Source organism: Python bivittatus, unplaced genomic scaffold, assembly GCF_059951505.1.
Source record: "Python bivittatus isolate LINGU-HERP-01145 unplaced genomic scaffold, Pbiv_v1 ctg000610_np1212, whole genome shotgun sequence".
Lineage (NCBI taxonomy): Eukaryota > Metazoa > Chordata > Lepidosauria > Squamata > Pythonidae > Python > Python bivittatus.
In genome coordinates this window covers 38,171,377-38,191,862 of record NW_028277088.1, presented here as the reverse complement: position 1 = coordinate 38,191,862, position 20,486 = coordinate 38,171,377, and positions in this window count along the sequence as shown.

Sequence of the window (20,486 nt, the reverse complement as noted above, 5' to 3'; positions counted from 1 at the left end):
ACTGTTCGATTTATTCAGATCCATGGCCTGCTCGGTTTTCCATTTTTCAGCTACCAGAATAGTGTGATCTTTGTTCAGGTCTGTCTTGACTTGGAGACCTTAAGGCAAGTTCTAGGAATATACACTTGACAACTATTTATCCTCTCATTTTTTAATTCTTTTTGCCTTACAGATCTCAAGAATATAGACAGGTTGCACCGAAAGATGAAGACTTTCACCTGGTTCTTTACTCAGCCTCTGTTCTTCCTGGCTGATTATTTTGGCCAGGATGATACTAAGAAAAGTGATTGATGCCTCCTGGTAGAAACCATCTCTTGCCCCACTAGATCTGTACAATTACATTTCTACAAAAAGTAGTAGCTGTCCAGTTTCACATTTAGCCAAAGGCAGTTGATCTTCTGGACCCATTTCAATCCAGCTTTCATTTGGGATATGTTACTGAAACCTCCTCTGGTCACCTTTATACACAATCTTCACCAGAACCTGGATGGGTAAATACAATTCTCTTGACTTCTCAGCAGCTTACAATGTTTCTGGGCTATCTGGGCCTTGGTAACACTTTTACAGTGCTTTTGTTCCTTCATGCTGGGTTATATCCAGAAAAGGGTACTGGAAGACTACTGTCTGATACAAAAGCTACTGATCTGAAGTGTCCCACAGGGTTCCATCCTGTCTTCCATTCTGTTCTACTTCCCCATAACGCTGTTGGGAGATGTCATTTAAAGTTTTGGAGTATGATATCATCAGTGTGGTATTTAGTTATCATCTAACTGTAAGAAAACAATTAGTAAACTTGAATATGGCAAATAATGAGATGGATTGGGGAGAACAAGTTGAAATTAAATCCAGACAGAAGAAAGTGTAATTAGTTGGTAATTAAGGTTTAGCTTGTTTTGGATGGGTTACACTCTTCCTGAAAGGACAAGTTTGCAATACAGGAGTGTTCTTGGTCCTTAGCTGTCATTAGATTTGCAAACAGTGCTTATAGCAAAGAGCATCTTTCTGCATTTATGCCTAGTGTCCCAGCTGCAATCATTCTGGGCCTACTGGATCTGGCAAAGGTTATTTTGCCTTGGTTACATCTCAGCTTGACTATGAGACTACCCTTGGAAAGTGTTCAGAAGTTCATAACCTAATGAGGTTTCAGCAGGAAATAAACAGGGTAATTATAAAACAAATCAATTTACTATCATACTTGATCATAAAACCAAAATCAGTCCTAAATATTTCACTGGAATTCCAAAATCCCAAACAATAGCCATGTTCAAGTCAAACTGTGTGTCAAGGTTTTGGCAAGCAATCCACACATCCAACATCATTGGTTTGTTAGCCATTTTGAGTACATGCCAGAGTAGGAAGGCATAGTATATATCAAATAAACAAATACATGTTGTCTCCCAAATAATCCAAGCCAAACTGGCTCTTTTTCCACAGAATATAAATGCATTAAATCACAAATATGAGTGTGCTGTGCAACAAGATTATTGTATGCAAAAAGTTGGAAAAGTAATGAAATACCTACAGTGGAACACTGGATTATAAAATTAACTGAACTTGCAGAAATGGTGAAGCTGACCAGTCTGGTCAGAGGAAAAACAACAAAGACTTTTTTGAAAGACTGGAAACCTTATATGGACTTTTTGTTGAAAGAAGAAAAGATTGGGACTCCCAGGTGAGTAATGGCAGGCTAACACATCTCCAAACAGGTGGAGACAACATCATGGCCACAACCAAAGGATCAGTGAGTAGACTGGCCCCACAGAACCTCTCCAGATAAGGACAGGACAGGGGATTGCCCACTTGTGCTCCAGACAGCTGTTCCTTGTGAGGAGCACCTTGATAGGAACTAAATTGCTTAGTCTACCTTTAGTCATAACAGATATTCGAGACTTTATGATCTCAGAAACTGGACACTAGAGGGGCTAAAGATTCCAGGCATAAAATGAAAAAGAAAAGAGAGAGAGAGAGAGGGGTTTGCTTTGGTCAGCAATGGGACAAAATGACAGAAAATGGTATGACATTTGAAACACTGTGCTGAAGCTTCTGCATACAGTGCTATTCTGTACTCTTCAAGGACAGCCCCATGTAGAGCGCATTGTACTAATCCATATGAGAGGTGACCAAGGCATGAATGACTGAGAGTAGAGCCTTCCAATCCAGGAATGGGCACCACTGGTGCACAACACGAAGAAGTGCAAAGGCCCTCCTGGCCACAGCTGCCACCTGTTCTTTGAAGGACAAGAAGTTCCCCCAAATTGCACACAGGTTCTGTTTGGGGTAGAGCAAACCCATTCAGAACAAGAGATGGACATCCCAAGAACCTTGGATTGAGCTGAATGTTAGGCTGGGGTTAATAAAAAGACTCTTTGCCAATATTGTAGCGCCCATTTGCAATATTGTAAAGAAGCCTTTTTGGGACTAGCTTTCCCAGCTTCTTTCTAAAGCAAAGGTTAGTTCCAGAATCAAAACCTTAAAAAAGGAATGGATCTGATAAGATGCACCTTGCTTTGCTTAGATTGAAAGAAAGCCTAGTTCATATATTGCAGTTACCTACAATGTAGGTATGTCGGGTTTTGCTTTAGTCCTTTAGCTTGTTATGTAAACCCAGCCACTGTGATGTGTTAATCATGGCTTGTAACTAGTATGATGATTGAAGCCAGGCAACAAGGACTTCGTTAAGTTACCAGGATTAAACAAACCATAAGTTAGCACAATGTATGAACCCATAAAATGATGAATTCCAGTTCATGTGAAGGCATTGTATGCAAAGTCTCCCCATGGCAGGTAATCATGTGGCTAACCACTAAGGATAATCAGTAGATAACCACTAAGAGGAACTTAGGGAGGAAGAAAGGCTGCTCACTTCTGCTCATGCACTGAATTCCAACAGGAGCCGATAGCTTGAACAAAGCTAGTGTCTTCTGAATAATCAAAGCCTGATTTTCTCTATTGGGGAAAATAAAGATAAATCTCAAAGCATATTATTGTCTTAATGAGTGCAGAGCAGATTGAGTTATGACATGCAGGAATCACCAGATCAGGAGGTACTAAGGAACATTAACTGTGTCTACTCTTCTTAGAAACCATAAAACAGGAATTCTCTGCCTTTGTGTCTGCATATCAAATGACTGTGGCCAGTGCTTATATAAACAGAACGTGTTTAAATTGGCTCAGGGTAGTTACCAGTAAAACATGATCTACATTTTATATATACAGCATATGTACTTTATTAAAATGTGGGTTTGGTTAGAGTCCAGTCATTATTGGTCTCTGAACCACAAGATTTGCCATCTCTGTAAGGGTAAGCAGATGTATATTAGATGTCTTCTACTACTGGCACAGTATGTGGAATAGAATGAGAGAGGCTGAACTGGTCAGTTGGGAGAGGCCCTGCCTGATGCATCCAGATATATGGTACATCCAGGCACCCCAGACATGATGACTGTGTTAATCAAAATCCGCCTGGGCATTGATGGAAGGTTCAAAGAGTTGTGGGTGAATGCAAGTAGGAAGTGAAGATGCTGTTACTTCCTCTCCTCTCCTCTCCCCTCCCCTCCCCACATTGGAAATATTGGGGGTTGAACCCAAGTAACTAGGAGGCAGCAGACCTCCATTCATTGCCCAAGAGAAGTTGCACCATTGCACACAAAGCTTATTTTTATATCGTACAGAATTTGTCCATTTCTCAGGAAAGTTACTGCCACTGCCCCAGAGCAACAATAAACTGCTGTAATTTTGGGGAAGGACTTTTTGCAACCAGTGCCATCCCCACTCATCATCAGGCATGTTGGGAAATAATGCAGTCTTAGCCCCAAGGGCTCCAAGACTGAGACAGCCAAAGGTAAATGGAGCTCAGACTTGCAGAACAGCTCATAAAAATTAATCATTCCAGTTAGCTTGTAAACCCAGATGAGCACTGGAATCCAGAGCTACAGACGCCAATAGACTTTTAAAGGACTGGCAATTTTATAACATCATCTTGCATGCAGACATGCTCTACCCACTTAGCCAGTTGACCCTTCCATCTTAATTAAAGCAACTGATGATTGGCTCCAATGCTCTGCTCCAATCACTGCATGCACTATACTGCAACTCACTATACACAACCACCATGAATTCCTTCAATTTTACTTTGTCTCCCCTTTGCATTTTCCAGTAGCCCTGGGAATGGAATGATTTCAGGGTCACAATCCACGCATTCACTGAGACCATGATAACATTACCTTCAACCCCCACTCCTGATGCACAATTCATAGCCTGTAAGGGATCAATCCCTCATCAATCATAATTTATAGGAAAGAGGCTGTCCAACTTTGTCTTCCAAGTAGTTGGACTATTCAAATGTGTTTGGGAAAGTAGAAGTCTGCATATTGCTTTCCCCATCAGTCTTGTGATTGCTCAATTAACCTTATTCCTGGAGCTCACTTTCCCACTTGTCATCTATAACATGTATTGGAGGCAGTTAGTTTGCTTAAAAGAATTCATAACAAGACTCTCTAGAGGGGATTTAACCACCCTCCTTATCTCCCTAGCCATTACAGATAACAATCCTTGTCTGATTTCTGTAACTTCTGATAACAGAAGCCATGAGTCCTCATCAAGTTGGACATCAATCAGGCTCACAACCTAATTCAAATGAATGAGGGATACAAGTTCTTTGTAATATTTGCATATATAATAATATCTTTTAGTTTCTCATAAATGCATATCACTTAATTGACCACATAAAGAGGCCTCTGCCACTGCCAGCAATCCTTACACTAGGAAAAAGACTTGGAGAAAGGGGAGATTGGCAGTTGTGTGAAAAAGCGGGGGGTGAAAAATCAGACCCAGCCATTGTCTCTTAGTCTTACCAGCCCCATTCAAAGAGCAGCCTTCAGTGATGGAGACTTGGGGACAGGGGAATACCTCCTATTCTTGCTACTCTGATTCAGGAGAAAGGAAGGATGGTTTCAGACGTACAGAGGAGGAGCAGGTGGAATATGGAGTGGAAGATGATGTGCAAGATACACTAGAAGCTAGAGTTTCCTAGGAAAAGAATGCTAAATATAACTAATCAATTGCCAATATGAGAAATACAAAACAAGATGTCCATTATGCTGTGGAAAAGGCAGGAAAAAGAAACACTGGATTTAATCTCAGAGGATATTAAAAAAGGACTGCATACTCTTTTTGTAGAGGGCTATTAATTGTTTTAAATGGCTCCATTCTAATATGCAATAAACATTCTTATCTCAGCATGCTCCGTTGTGTCTTGGTAGCTTTTGCCATATTGGAAACCCCAGCCATAGTCAATAGTTCATAAGCCACCATAACTTAGTTTACACAACATGCTGAGACCAAACTAAACAAATCACATTGCTTTCCAGTTCTATGTGGGAATTCAGAATATACATATAGGCAGATGCACATTTTAACAAAAATGTTTTTAAATATATCATCCACTGGTTGAGGGACATAATAACAGTTGCTATCCCAACAAACAGAGAGGAGTTTAATACTTTCCTCAATGTGTTTAAAGCTACTATTTGCATATGGAGAAAATCTGTATCAGCACCAACATTCATATTTAAATACAATAATTCACTCTTCATCCCATTGTGAATAGCGGTCAATAACTGTGTGTATATTTAAGTAAATACTACCATTCAGTTCTACAATCATGCTTCAGGAGCCAAAGGTCTGTAAACGTTTCCATTAAGATGGGTTTGTAAATCAAATTTACAAATTTGTTGAAAGTTCAATAGTTAGAAATCTTTCAAGGCCCTTAAGTCTTAATGGAAGCTCTAAGTACAATTGCCTGAACTTCCACTCCAAATTTTAATTGTACCCTTTAGGCTTCCAAACATTATTTTTTAATTTCAATTAAGAGCTTCCTACTTCCAGCTAAAAGCAGTGAGCTAACAGGATGTGAGAATTTGCAAGTATGATTTATCCTAGCAATCAATAGGCAGCTGTTTTTCCTCTTGTTCCTTATCTTCATATTTTAATTACAAAATGGAAAATAAAGAAAATACATAAAAGTTGGTGATCTGTTTTAATAATTTGTTGTGCTTTAAGTAGAGGAAGGCAGATTTACTCTGGCCAAGTGGTATTTTTTTTATAATAACAGGTACCTCTCCTATAAGTTCCACATATAGCAATGGCAACTTTCAGAATAGCACTAGAACCATGTTCATAAATAGCTCAACTCACAGGTCGTGGCCATGGAGTTGCAAAGGGCATTGGGCAATCTCCCTCCCACTTTATTCTGTGCCTCTCCACTGTGCCTATTAGTTGAGCTAATTAGATCTCCTATCAATTTCCCTCCAGCTCCATAAACATTCCCCAAATTGGTAAGTGCTCAAGACAATGACAGTCCTGGCAGTGAATGGCCCTGGCTGGCAGCATTCAAAAGTAGCCTGTGAAGTAGACAAAATGACATAGATTTAGCATAATAGTGCCACTGGCACCAAAGTAATAAAACAGTAGTATGTATATCGCTTAGCAGAAGGTATGGAGAACCCATATTACACTTATTTTGGACAGAACCAATGATACATAGCCAGAAGAACCACGCTCTCTTTCCCAATGTAAATCAACCTCCCGGGGTCTCCAGGGAGCATTAGTCCTATTTTGTAAATACAGGTCTAGTAACCTTTCATAAGATTTCTAAATCCATTTTAACAGTTACAGCATTGTTTCAGAAAAGTAGAATACCTGAGTATATAAGGAACTCATGTAAGACTTGTCAAGTGCTTTGGAATGCATCCATCAAGCATTATGCAGGCAGAGCATTCTGCAGAAGCCAAGTATCTACCGTCCAAGTCAGTACAAGGCAGTGCCCAGGAACCAGGAAGGGGAATGCCCCTAGCAGCCTCAGGTGACCAATAGGTGCTGGGCAGATCTCAGTCCCTGAAGACATCATCACCAACAGGCATATCAGATCATATGATTAAACATGTCAGGAGAAAGTGGAAACACTACTTTAAAACCAGAACAGCTGAAGAATTTAAGCTACATCTATGGTGCATTTGGGGATGCGATGAATGTAACATTATGAGGTTACAGCCGTTAAATTTTTAGCAAGGTGTTTTCATGCTGCAGTTAGCAGGATATATAGATGAGCTCTAGGACAGATTGTTACTTCCAAAGGTCAGAATTGATTGCATGGTTTTTTAAATTAGGCCATGAGCCATAAGACGCTTACGTCTGCAAGAGTATAAAACAGCCATAGGCGACCTACAGCCCTCCTAACTGTCTCCACTAGCTTATTGTCAACAATTATGAAAGCTAGAATGTAAAATATCTGGAAGATACCACATGAACTATCCCTAGAATAAAGTAACAAAGTTTTGTAGTAGTTTATAGATTAATTTAATCTTAACTGTATCAGTTGAATGGCACTTTAGTCCATGGAAGCTTTCATCATACAGCTATAATAAAGATATTATCCTTTAATGCTATATGATATATATTGTTGCTGCCACAGGATAAATGTATAAAACATTCATTGTTGAGATGCTGCCAACTGTTTTGATGTACATTCAAATAACATTTTATTATGTTAATGTTTGTTCCTCCTTTTATAAAACATTGCAATCAGTTTAACTCTATGACAGGCACCTAATAGAAAAAGATGTTCTTTTTTTGTGAATCAAAGAAATCTATACAGATAAGCTAAACACCATCAGTAAATGTTGTGGGCACAATATAATGTGCCTAATTCCCAGTGCAAATTACCTTAATGAGAGATAAGGATGTCTTCAGGATTACAAAAGAATTGATGGGAAAATCATCAAGCATATATTTGTTCTCCAGAGCACACTTACCTGAAAGAAAACTCCCCCGATGAGAAAAGTGGTTCATGTACAATAAGACATTTTAGTATGCATTCAGGGAACACAGCTTTTCAATTTCTCTTGTTTGTAATTCCAAAATACAACATACTGTGGCTGGTGACTCCCCATTCTGTAAATGAATGACTTCGCTCTATAGCCTGCATATTATGCCCTCAAGGTTAGGAGATCAACAAAGCCCCAAAGAGAACTCTTGACCATGATGAACTCCAGCTGAGCCTAATTCAAGCAAAGCCATCAGCAGCTCCTTTTATGCCACCTCAGTCTGACAAGGCATCTCTCCCATTTACTGATAACTCAAACTCAGAAAATGACTCTGCCGTTGGCTCTGCAGTTTCTGAGGCTTTAGAAAGGATCAGGTACTTTAAGCCTAGTGACAGCAGCAGTGAAAGGAAAAATGAAAAGGATCTGCTCTACCAGCCTTCCAAAACTGTCAGTTGACTAGTGGGTGCTGAAACAATAGCTCCCATTTTCTTGTTTTTTATTCTCCAAATCCTTTTTTTCTGCCAGAACCTAAGTCTGTTTGTGCCTCTTCTAATCACTGTATCACTCTTTAGCTGGCTTCTTTGAGACTCTTAGCCAAATCAAGATACCACATTAATATTCAGATGAGTTGATGGGAGCACACTGAGTTGAACCAGTAATCAAGCTAGAGAACAAGCCAGGAAATGAAGCTGTCTCGTGCAATTCAGTTAAGGCAGTCAAACCAACCCCCAATAGACCCAAATCGCGAAGCAGTTCCCACATTAAAAAGACAAAAAAAAAAAGGACTCAGCCTAAATCCTAACCAGAATTGTTTGCAGTGTTGAGCCATGGAGAACTGGCAATGATAATACTGTGGCCAGACTCTTGCTTGGGCTGATAACATAAGGGATATATGGAGCAATCACAATTCTAGACTGTTTTCCTGTCCATAGTAAGCGATATTCTGGTCTAGCAGCACGCCAGGTCTTTACTCATCAACATAATAATTACTGTTATTAGCAACAATTCACTTAAGGATTCACATTAGCAACAATTATTAGCAACAATTCACTTAAGGATAAGAGTATAACAAGGACCTGGTTATTTGAATTACAATTGTAAAACTTAGGCATCCAGGAAACCATAGTTCTTCCATTTGGTTGTGAACTAAAGTGATGGGATATTAACCACATAACAACAAAATACTGATCTATTAAACCAATATCAAGTGAAAGATATCATTAAATGCCTGCCAATACAAACCACAAAACAGCATGTGATAATACGACTAATGAGTAAGCCTTTGCAATACACAAGTATACATAAAGGGCTAGGTTAAAACTCTTAATAATACAAGAAAGAATATACAGATGCAATAATAATTATCTTAGGGCCTCATATGTCTTTCTTTAAAAGAATCCTTTAAGCCTTTCTGTCTGGATATACAATCAAGTCCATAAACATCTGATCCATAATAAATGTCTTTTTAATAGTAATTTTATTAAAGATTATAATTACAACAATAAAAACTAATACAAACTAAAAAAGAATAAAAGAATAAAAAGAAAAAAATAGAAGGTGCAGAAAAGAAAGGAAGAAAGAAAGAAAAATAGAAAAAATAAGAATACAGTAAAAGAAAAAAGAAAATATATTAAGAAGTGACTTCCTCCTTCATCACAAGTATAATCAATTTTAGTAACTTATCACCTTCTCTTAAAATATAACAAATTATATCTTCTTCCCATATCCCATCTCTTATTTATAAACAAATCCATAAAGCATTGTTATTTCAGGACTGATATAATAAATGTATTCAAGCAGAACAGAATCCCAGAATTACTGTAAAAATAATAAAGTCCATCCAAGTTGGACATATTTCATTTACTTCTTCAGTGGCTTGTTATAGCTCCCTTATGCTAAAATAGCCACATATATGATAAAACATTAATTCCTACACAAAGATCTGGGTTTTTTTTCTCATTGTACTCATAGGAACTTTAGGCAAAACAGCTTCTACATTCAGAGCACCATTCTTCAGCCTTAAGGGCCATAAGAAAGAGTTGCCGATTATATCAAGTAATATCCTGAGAGTGGGGAAGAAGGGTGTCAAAAACACGAAGCTGGCAGTCCTGCCAATGCAATTGAAGCTGCACTCTTTTTGTGCTTATGTCAAAATTGCCCACATGCACAAAAGGGTAGGTCCTCAGTTGTGCCTCAGTGGCTGCCATCTTGACTATGTTGATCGCCATGGATGTCGCTGATTACAGCAGGATGATGGATGATGGATGATGGATGATGAGGTGTTAATACATACAGAGGTGCATGTAATTTGCATGGATGCTGAATTATATAGATAACCCCTTTGAAACATTGGTCCTACTGCATTTTTATTAGAATTCCTAAAACTGTTGTATCCACAGCAAATTTACCCCATGGGTGTCAACTTCTAATGTTGGAACCTACCAGGGTTCTGTGCACCATCTCTTTCCTGATACTATGTCCCTTTGCATCCACTAGTATAACTTCAATGAGGTTACTATGTGTATATGAGATCACAGAGCTATTCTAACAGCTAGGTTATTCTGTAGTTGTTTAAATAGTTTGTGTCCAGCCCAGCCCAAGTACAACAATGAAACAGTCCAGTTGAGTACAGTTCCTCTATTTGCTTACACCTTATAGACAGAATCTTGCCAAACTAAATCTATACTACAGCAACTAGTGGATATTCCCTGTGAGATTCTAGGGAGTGGCTATCCTGAATCTCTTACTCTTCTCACACTCCCCCTGCAGACTGTGTTGCCTCTTGCCTCCTCTCCCCTCCTGGAATGCACCCCCTCCTTCCTGATAGCCTTGATTACCCACATCACTCTCCTCTTTGTAGATACATTCCATCACAGTTTGTTTCTAACTGAATGGAGATAGCTTTCATAAATTGAAGATATACCTAATCTTGAATTAACTTTTTTCTTTTTTTTAATATACAGTGTAATTAAATAGCTGCCTTTTATACACATACTCCCCTGTAAGCTTCTTGGCTACCTTTCTAGGATGTCTTCTGACTGACAGCTGATGCTATCTAGAATAGGCCTTCATGGCTGTACACTTTCTTTTTAATCTCAACAACTGAGAAAATTTTTTTCTTAAAATGAATGGATGATGGCTTTCATGTCACAGCAAGGAGTTAATATACAAAACTTTCTTGTAGGTATATGTCACAATGCTATTGTTTACTATGCTAACCTCAGTCTAAACATTCACAATGTTATTAAAACAAAGGCATTTCAAGCTGAATAGTCTCCATGTAGAGTATTAACAAATTGTCCAAACTGGTTGAGGAAGTCCTCATTGCCCTGCCAAATCATAAATATATCATCCAAATAGCCATTCTCAAACTTAAGACTTGGGATAAATATTTCTTGTTTTTAAGATAAATTTATGTTCAAACTTATTTCCATTTTATTTACTTCTATTAATCTTCTAGAAAATGTTTATCAGTTTTAATATGAGCTTTGAAACCTCTTACAAATATTGTACAAAATATTTGTCTGTAACTAAAATAAAGACAATACTACTATTTTTCATACTTATCCATGTAGAAATTGGCCAACTCTAGAACAAATCTGCAGTCTATGGTTGTCCCTGATCTTGAAATGTAGATCCCTAAACTCTGATCTTGAAATTTAAAGAAATTCCTTTGTGGTTCTATCCTTGCCAAAGAACGAATAAATTATATGTGGAAGAAATCTCATTGTCAATTCTAGAATTTAAAATTGTATTCTAAATATCTAAAGCTTATTCTTGAGATAAATTGGTGTACAAATACGTCACATCTAGAGTAATTAATATAGTGGGAACAGATTGTTTGAAATCAGTTAAGGACATTTTTTTTAAAGTTTTTGGATTTTTTAATGTAAGATAGTATCTTTGGTATAAAACATTTAAGGAAAAAAGTCCATATATTATGACAGGTTATAAAATACAGGTAGTCCTCATTTAGCAACCACAATTGGGATCAGCAACTCAGACGTTAAGCAAAGAAGTCACTAAGTGAAACCGTGACTGTGCTTATGATCTTACTTCAGCTTTCCTTTGTTTTAAAGACCTGCAAAGGTCATAAATGTGAAGATTTGTCACAAAGTTACCTTTTCATTACCATTGTAACTGCAAATGGTTGCTGTATGAGGCAGTCGCTAAATGAGGACTATCTGTAGATCCACAACCAGAAACAATAGGTCTATCAAAGATGGGAATGATATTTTAATGAGTTTGACCCTGAGGATTTGCATCTAACTTGCCTGCAGATTCTAAGCATTTTCAATTTCTATTTTTTTTTAGATTGATGGAATTTAGCCATGAAAATTGGTTTTGGTTATTTTGTCTGTACTTCATTAAACCAAAGTGAACATTATGCCTCTGATGTTCAAGTGGATTTTCTTTAGTTGTATATTATGGGCTGGATTCTAAGTTAAACTTGCATGAGATTTACCGTACTGAGTGCTAATAAAAACAATGGATCGATAATAATTCCTTCAGTAAAATCCAACGGATTTCTATAGGGACTAAGTTCACTAACTTACAGTGAACTCTCATGCGAGTAAATTAGATAACCAATTAAGGTTAAGGAGGCTTACTCTATGGAAAGTTATGATAGAGTTGTTGCCTCAATCCAGAGCAGAGTATGCAACATGAAGCCTCAAGCTGAAGGCAGCCTCTGAAAGGCTTGGACAAGACGATTCCTCCCTCACACCCCAAACTCCTTAAGACATTACCAGTTGAACTTTGTAGTATGAAATAATGATGAAATTGTTAAATGCATTATTTTTTTTTACTTAATTTTAAAGAACCTTAATTTTAAATTACCTTAATTTTAAATTACCTTTAATACCCTTAAAGGTAGACAAAGTTAACTCAAATTTCTTGGCCCCACTGACTTTTTCGATTTCCACCCAATTCTGATTTTGATACAGCTCTGCTATTCCAGGTAAACAGACTGCATAAAATGTGGACTTCCATCTCTCTCTACAAGTTCCGTTCTGTTCCAAACCTTACTCAATTCCCAGGCTGTCCAAATTAATCCCTTTCCATTTGTCTTGTTCTGCTTAACCCATTTTTAAAGTGAGCTAATCAAGCAATAATGCTAATGTTTTTAAGATTACAATAAAGAAAAATTATTTTTTGAAGACTTCGGCATGACGGTTTACTTATATAAAATCTACTTCCCTGAAGCCAGGACATAATTCTTCTGAATCCTCAAAAAGTATGGTAACACAAACTTTAAAAATGACATGACAACTTCTAGTGCCAAAATGGGACTATTATTATGCTTTATTCTACAGTGTACAATGAGTTGAACAGGAACCAATTAACAAGATCAATACCACACTAAAATAATGGTAAATTACTGCAACAACTCAAGTGAGAAGGAGGCTTCCCCATGTGATAAATATCTCCCCACAATCTTAAAAATTTCTTACTTGAAGTACTGGAGCTACACTACTTTTACAGTTCCATCATCTGTTTTTAATTATGGTGAAATGAACCAATACAAAATTAATAGGATTGCCCCTGAATCCTTTTATTGACCTCTGATTAAAAAAAAAACTGGTAACAATAATTGGTAAAATTACATGTTATTGGCCCAATTCAATCATTCTGGAACCCATACGTAAGCATTAATATGGTAAAGGTGTTGGATTAGAAATGGGAAGACCCAGGTTCAAGTCGCTCCTATTCATGAAAACTCATTGGTTGACTTTGGGCCACTTACTCTCTTTTGAACCCAACCTACCTCACTGTGTTACTGCTGTGGGTATAAATGGAAGGGAAAGCTGCATGCAAGTCATGCTGAACATTTGAAAGAAAGGCAGGACAGAAATCTAACAAACACTTTTTTTGCAGCCAACCAGGCTGTACAAACTGCTGCTGTGATGAAATTGTCCTTCTGAGTCAGATCATCTCCTTGCCCTGTGTTATCTGACTGTAACAGCACAGCCAGTCCTTCCATAAAACTGAAGCGACAGCCTCAAACATCAGATCTGGCTGGGATGATCGAGAAGCAAACTGTTAGCGATTGTTCTATATTTACTGCCAAGATCGGGATGAAGTACTTCTGAGATTTTCTGCTTTCAGTGTCAACATAGTTTGGCTGGACTTGGGCACTATGCAACTTGGGGAAATGGGTAGCTATTGCTGCTCTGCTGTGGGCAGCAAAACATCTTTGATGGGTCACTGAATGGGAACTCTCTATAAGTCTATAAGGATTCAGGTAGAGGCCCTACATTTAAAGAGATACACCTCTTGGCTGTAATCTAACAGAGGGCAGTTCATTTTTCATCTTCATTTGACATGTAACCCACTCTTCCCTGCCCTTTGCTTCCTAGTCTCATTTTAATTTTAGGCACTTATTCATTTACAATATTTGTATAGCCATTTCCATTTTTAAAATACAAAAAAAAAAAAGCATAAAGCCATCCATTTAAAAATGCTGTTATCCTTCCAAAAACCTTGGAGTTCCCCTGCACATCATACAGGATCTCCTTTTTCCTCAGTGGGCCCATTTGATTATGGCAGCCTGATGTTCTCTCTCTGTCACATGGCTGAAATGTGGAGATTTAGCAAAAGAGATGGGTGGATTCTTGGCAGAGAATTGGATTTTGGAACACTGCCTTTGGAGCAATGAGCACATTTGTTAAATTTACACAATGTTAATCCCTTCATAGTGATTTACAATCGTATTGTTATCCTTCCCTGTGCCTTTAACCATAGCTCAAATGGCTACAGAGCTACTAAATCAATTAGGAGGCAGCTCTTTGTGATCACTGATATTTCTTTTTGTACAAAGCAGAACAGTATCTTTCAGAAGTAGAAAAGTTGGGGGGGGGCGTGTAATTCAAGACCCAGAATCCACAGAGATGGGCAATTGAAAGAACTGTGTTCTGTTTTTTAAATTTCCTACCTTCTCTGAGCCTAAAAAGAAAAGCAGAAGGAAAATCTGCATACTCAATGCTTTTATTTTATGCTGCTGCCATGTATGCAACAAATTCAGAGCAGTTGGCACTTCTTCAATATGAGGTGCTTAATTTATCAGATTCCAATGAAATTCCTTCAAATTAATGGACATTACACCATTAGGGTTTATTTTCTGCTCCACATTCTACTCCATCTTTCTATTAGTGATAACACAAGTGCTAGAACTGTCGTTCTCCACTGATGGTACATGCACTACTACTTCAGTAGTAAATTAGATAGCATATAAAACTTTCCATAAGTAATAAATATAATCACAGAATACCTGTAAACATATAAATGGACACTGGGATTTTTTAAAATAATGATAACAGCAGGGTTGTTTTCTAGATTGATTAGAGACTTAAGACATGAAAGGCTGAGAACCGTGGAGCTAGAAAAATAATCCATTAAATGAGAATCTCATCAGTTCTGTAGCAGCTGGCCTTGATCTATTGAATAAGCACCAATGAAGGTTTCTTTAATTTCTGTTTAAGGGATAGGATTTTAGAAAATTCTCCCATTTCCAATACAGTTTGGGACACCCCATACTTATAAATAAAGCAACTGAGCTGCATCATATGTAATCAAACCAACAGAGTTTTACCCTCAGTAAAATGGTACAAATGTTGATAACTAAGAATCTGGCATAGAAATCAGAGGAAATCCTTATGCATACATATTACTGATATTGCATTCTTGCAGTGCACACTTTCATTGTTGTAGCCAGGGATTATATAGATGAACAGATGTAGATGGTGGATTGAATACCTGTTTTTTCTTGATTTTTGATTTTATTGGGGTTTTTTGTTTGTGATTTTATCATTGTTGCTAGCTGCCCAGAGTTGTGTGCTATAAGATAGGTGACTATATAAATATTTTAAATAATTAAATAAATAAATAAATAAATAAATAAATAAATAAATAAAATAAACATCAGTGTGACTGTGCAAGAGAAAATCCCAGTGAGTTGTGGCCTTGGTTCTGAAAGGAACTTAAACATTTAAAAGGAATCTACACATTATTTCTTTTAAAACCATTGCGGTTAAGACACTAAACACTGAAAAAGGAGGATGAATGAAGCAGATTAGTTTGGGAACTTCTATAGATCTTCCTATAAATAACCTATAGGACAATTCAAAGCAAGAGGTGAAAGAATGCAAAATATGCCTATAAAACAACAGTGTGCCAACTTGTGCAAAAAAGCTTCAAGAAAGTAGAGAGGCAGAAAGAGAGGATTGGAAAAATTGTGATCACTGGAGGAAAGCTGAAAGAGTTGGTTGTGGACAGATGCAGAGAAAATTAAGTCTCCCATCCATCTGAAGGGGAAAACAGAGTTATACTGGGGAGACCAAGGAAGCAGAACTGCTTCTGTTGTCCATTATTTATCCCCCATTTTTCCAAGGCCATATTTTCACTTTCTTCTTCCTTTGATTGTTTGATGATTTGCCTTCAAGTCAGTGTCAGTTTTTACACATGACACACATTCTTACATGTGACACATCATCTTGGCCACTACATTGACTTCTTTTTTTAACCATACCCTGCAGACACCCTTGAACAGCAGACAAAACCCGCTAAGGACAGTTGGTGCATAACACTGTCCTAGGATCCAGTCTCTGCTGAGGTTCTACCTCTGAGACAGTTCCCCAACTTTTTAAAGCATGCCATTTCATGATATTAGGCATTTCATTTGCACCCTATCTTTTTGTCCAGGTGGACTGGCCCTGAAATCTGTCTCAGACATGTCTGGTCTGACTTTGTGCTAGGAAATAGAAAGTAATTGACTAGCCCACTAATGAGAAAATGGAGAATTTGTTGTTACTTGATACAAGTCTAAGGCTTAAAAGAGGTTCTTGCACCAAGGTACAGAGGAAATTTGGTGCACACCACAGAACCTTTCTTGACATGACAACTGTCTTCCATTATAGTACTATAGCAACTAAAAAAACCAGGGACAAAGGATTGTATGCATTTCCAAGTTACTTTACATACTATCCATAAGACCTTGGGAATCTTCCTATCTCCATTGTTTTAACTATTTTTAGTGTTTACACATCATCTTTAACAGTCCTTGGGTTATGCAAAAATTCAGAAAGATTGTATATCTTAGTATGGCATTGTGTATATTCTCCAGCAGGCACTGGGAATTTGGCATAACTGCATTTGTAATTCTCTAAGCAGTATGACATTTTTAAACATGTTTCAAGGAAGGCGCATACTCCAGCTACAATTTATACATTTTGGAAGCAGTTTACAATTTCTTTTTATTTTCATAAGCCCTTTAATCCTCTATAGTACTTGTATTAAATAACTTTATGATATGTTTGAGTTTGATATGGTTGATGTTTATTTTAATTTAGTTACCTTTTTAATTAAGTATTTTATTCTGGAATAATATATATAGATTTTTGGATATATTTATATCATCTTGGAAGCTGTTCATCATAGGTGAACAGTATATTTCAGATTCAATAAAAAAATCTGTTTTGCCTTTAGAGTACTACATTGGCATTATATTATTTATCTGACATATATAACTCCTCTGTGTCTGCTATATAGTGTTCAAACTGGTTAACATAAGAATGTAAAAAGTCTAACATTAGCATAGTTAACTTTCTCCACTAGTTTCAAGAGGAAGTTTTGCAAAACACAAAGGCTGAGATAAAAGTTAGTAAAATTGGATTCCAGCTCCCATCCTAGCTGTATGACTCCTCCAGGTTTTGTAAATCAGTTGCATGAACATGGAAATCCAGACCCACTTCCCAATAATTTCATCACAAACAATAATCAAAAGCAACACATCTTGGACATTAGGACATACTGTATATATAATACTCTGCCACTCCAAAATTCACAGGCTTATTTTAAAGACTTTTTTCCTCTCCTTCTTTTGGAAAGTGATTTGAATAGTCTTGAAATATTGGATCAAATTATAAAATGACCTTGGAGTCAAAACCATAGTTCTAATTTCTTCAACAACATGTCATGTCTGGAGGTACTGAAGGCAATTGAAAGACCTAAAAGAAGATAGATCTCATCAGTATGATCTATGGGATGCCTTTAAAAAAATCATTTGTAAGCTAGAATATAATAAAGTCAGGAAAGCTCACAATGATAGATCATCATGACTGCCATTTCCTAAGGTCTTTACAAAAGGAAAGGCTCCTTGACATATTCTAGTATGACAGAACAGAGGTCTAAGATTGCCTAACAAGCTTGATTAACAAGGGATGGAAACATATTCTTTGCTATTTAAAAGTTAGACCAAAAAAAAGTGAATCTTTAATCATATCATTTAAATTTTCCAGTGCCCTAAAATAATCACCTGTGTGATACTTTGCCTCCTGGGCTAGCCCTACCACGAGGCAAATACCAAGGGAATATGGAAATGTTTGCCATCTCATGGAGAGCAGTCCAGACCACATCCCTTGACCTGAGTTCCTGAACTTGTCTCAGGTATGATGAAAGATGCTATTCTATCAGCTGTGGAGAGAGGATGCCTTCTCAGCTTTTACTTTAAGCAGCAAAAAAAGTCTTGAGCCCCCTTTTATCTCTCTCTCTAAGATCACAGATATTGACACTGCAATATCAAAGGTAAATAGTAATCATAGCACTTGGTGACTGACTGTCTAGTGATAAAGATTACATAAGACATAGCTGAGTCGGCTAATATCTATTAATAATAAAATACAGTATTTACAACATCAATTAGTAATAGTTGGTTTTGCATGTGTATGATCCAGTCCAGTTGCTGAGGAATGCCACTATTGTAGTTTGCTGGACTATGATTATTGCAGGACCTCCTCTCCCATACAGTTCACCTTGGACTTTTAGGGTGATAAGAACCACTTGTGCATCATTCATTTCTCATCTACACCAACAGTGCCATCATGGGCCCCAACAAGTACACAGACAGATTAGAAGCTCCTTCACATGGTCTCCCTCCAATGTGATAAATGTCACATAGGACAAATATACCATAGAAACAAACAAACATACATACATAGGACACCACATAGGACAAATGGGACAAACTTTGTGCAAAAGAATTAATGGATAGAAATTTGACATCAGGACTTAAAGCACAGCAAAAGTAATCAGAGCATTTCAACCTCCCAGGACACTCTATAAGAGACCTCAAAGTGACTGTTTTGGAAAAATGGAACTTTAGTTCCACCATTGAGCAAGAGGTCAGACTCCCATGCATAAAAAGATTTAGACAATCTCAGAAGGTCTCAACAAACACAATGGGTTTTTAACAGATTATCATTGTTAATTGATAAGGTACTTGTCTCTCATCTCTTCTGTATCTGCATAACCAATCTGTCTTCCCCTCCTTCCCACCTCACTCCAATTTAAATCCTATATCAGTCCAGCCATTCTGTGGATCTGATGAAATGAGCGTAGCTCATGCTTTGCAATAAAATTTGTTAGTCAGAAAAGATGTTACCAATTCCTTCTGGCTTTATGTCATATGAATCCTAAAGAATCTGAATTTTGTAGATGGGTAGATCAGTTGATACTTTGGAACACCACAACAATGGGTTTTCTTATGGAAAAGTTGGAGATAACCAGGTTTGTTTCCTTCATTGGGGTCCTTAGTTGACATAGCAGATTGATTGATTGATTGATTGATTATGTGCCATCAAGTTGGTGTCAATTCTTAGCGACCATGTAAATGTATTTTCTCCATGATGATCTCTCCCTAACCTGATCATTCAGGTCTTCCAATGGTGCACTCATTGCCACTGTAACTGAGTCTATCCACCTTGCTTGTCCTCTTCTTCTCTTTCCTTCTGGACACAGCATATAGGTATGACTAAAACCAGGTTCTTTATGGGCTCAAAAGGAAAGGAAAGTTTATTAAGAAAGTTACATGGTATGGCAAAAAGTGTGACTCTATTCCTCCTTCTGGAGTCAGGAAAAGGAGGATGGCTTTATTCTTCCTATTAAAAGCAAGCTGAAATGGAAAGAGCACAAGAGTATCAATCTTCCTATTAGGGGATAGCAGAGCAGAAAGAAAGAGGAAGCACCTATAGGAAGTCCTTGGTCTTCTATTCCTAATGCCCCAAGTGATCAATATGAAAAAAAATGCAAAGGATTGATGATTCTGGAGCTGCCCCTCCAAAAGTTTCAAACAATATACTGAAAAGACAAGGCTGAACAAGATATTTTACGCTCTTATGTTTATTATATATAATATATCAACAGCTATTACAGACAGCTGATAAGCACATTGATTTTCTGAAGGATAGGCGCAATATAAATCTAATAAATAAAATACAAAACCAAGAAAACAAGCACATCATTCAGACCTCTGGCAAAAGCCATTCCTCCCAGCCTGATAGATGGGAGAGGGATAGGAAGACAGGAAGAGCGGATAAAGCATAAGGGTGTCAAAAAAGAGAACACAAGGAAGCAAACTGAGGTCAGAGAGAGACAGGGAGACCAATCCACAATTAACTCTGGTCTCAACCACTGTTTGCCTAAACTATACTCACTATTGTCAAAAGAAAAATAGCTACCATCTTTACTGTAGACCCATTCAAACTCTGTTACATGACTTCCACTCTAGCTGGTCTTACCAGAAGGAATTGGGAAGCAAGAGTATATACAAAATTTTAATGCAAGTGAACCCTGTTCTGGATAAATCTTCTCAATTTAAAAGAGGCTTAT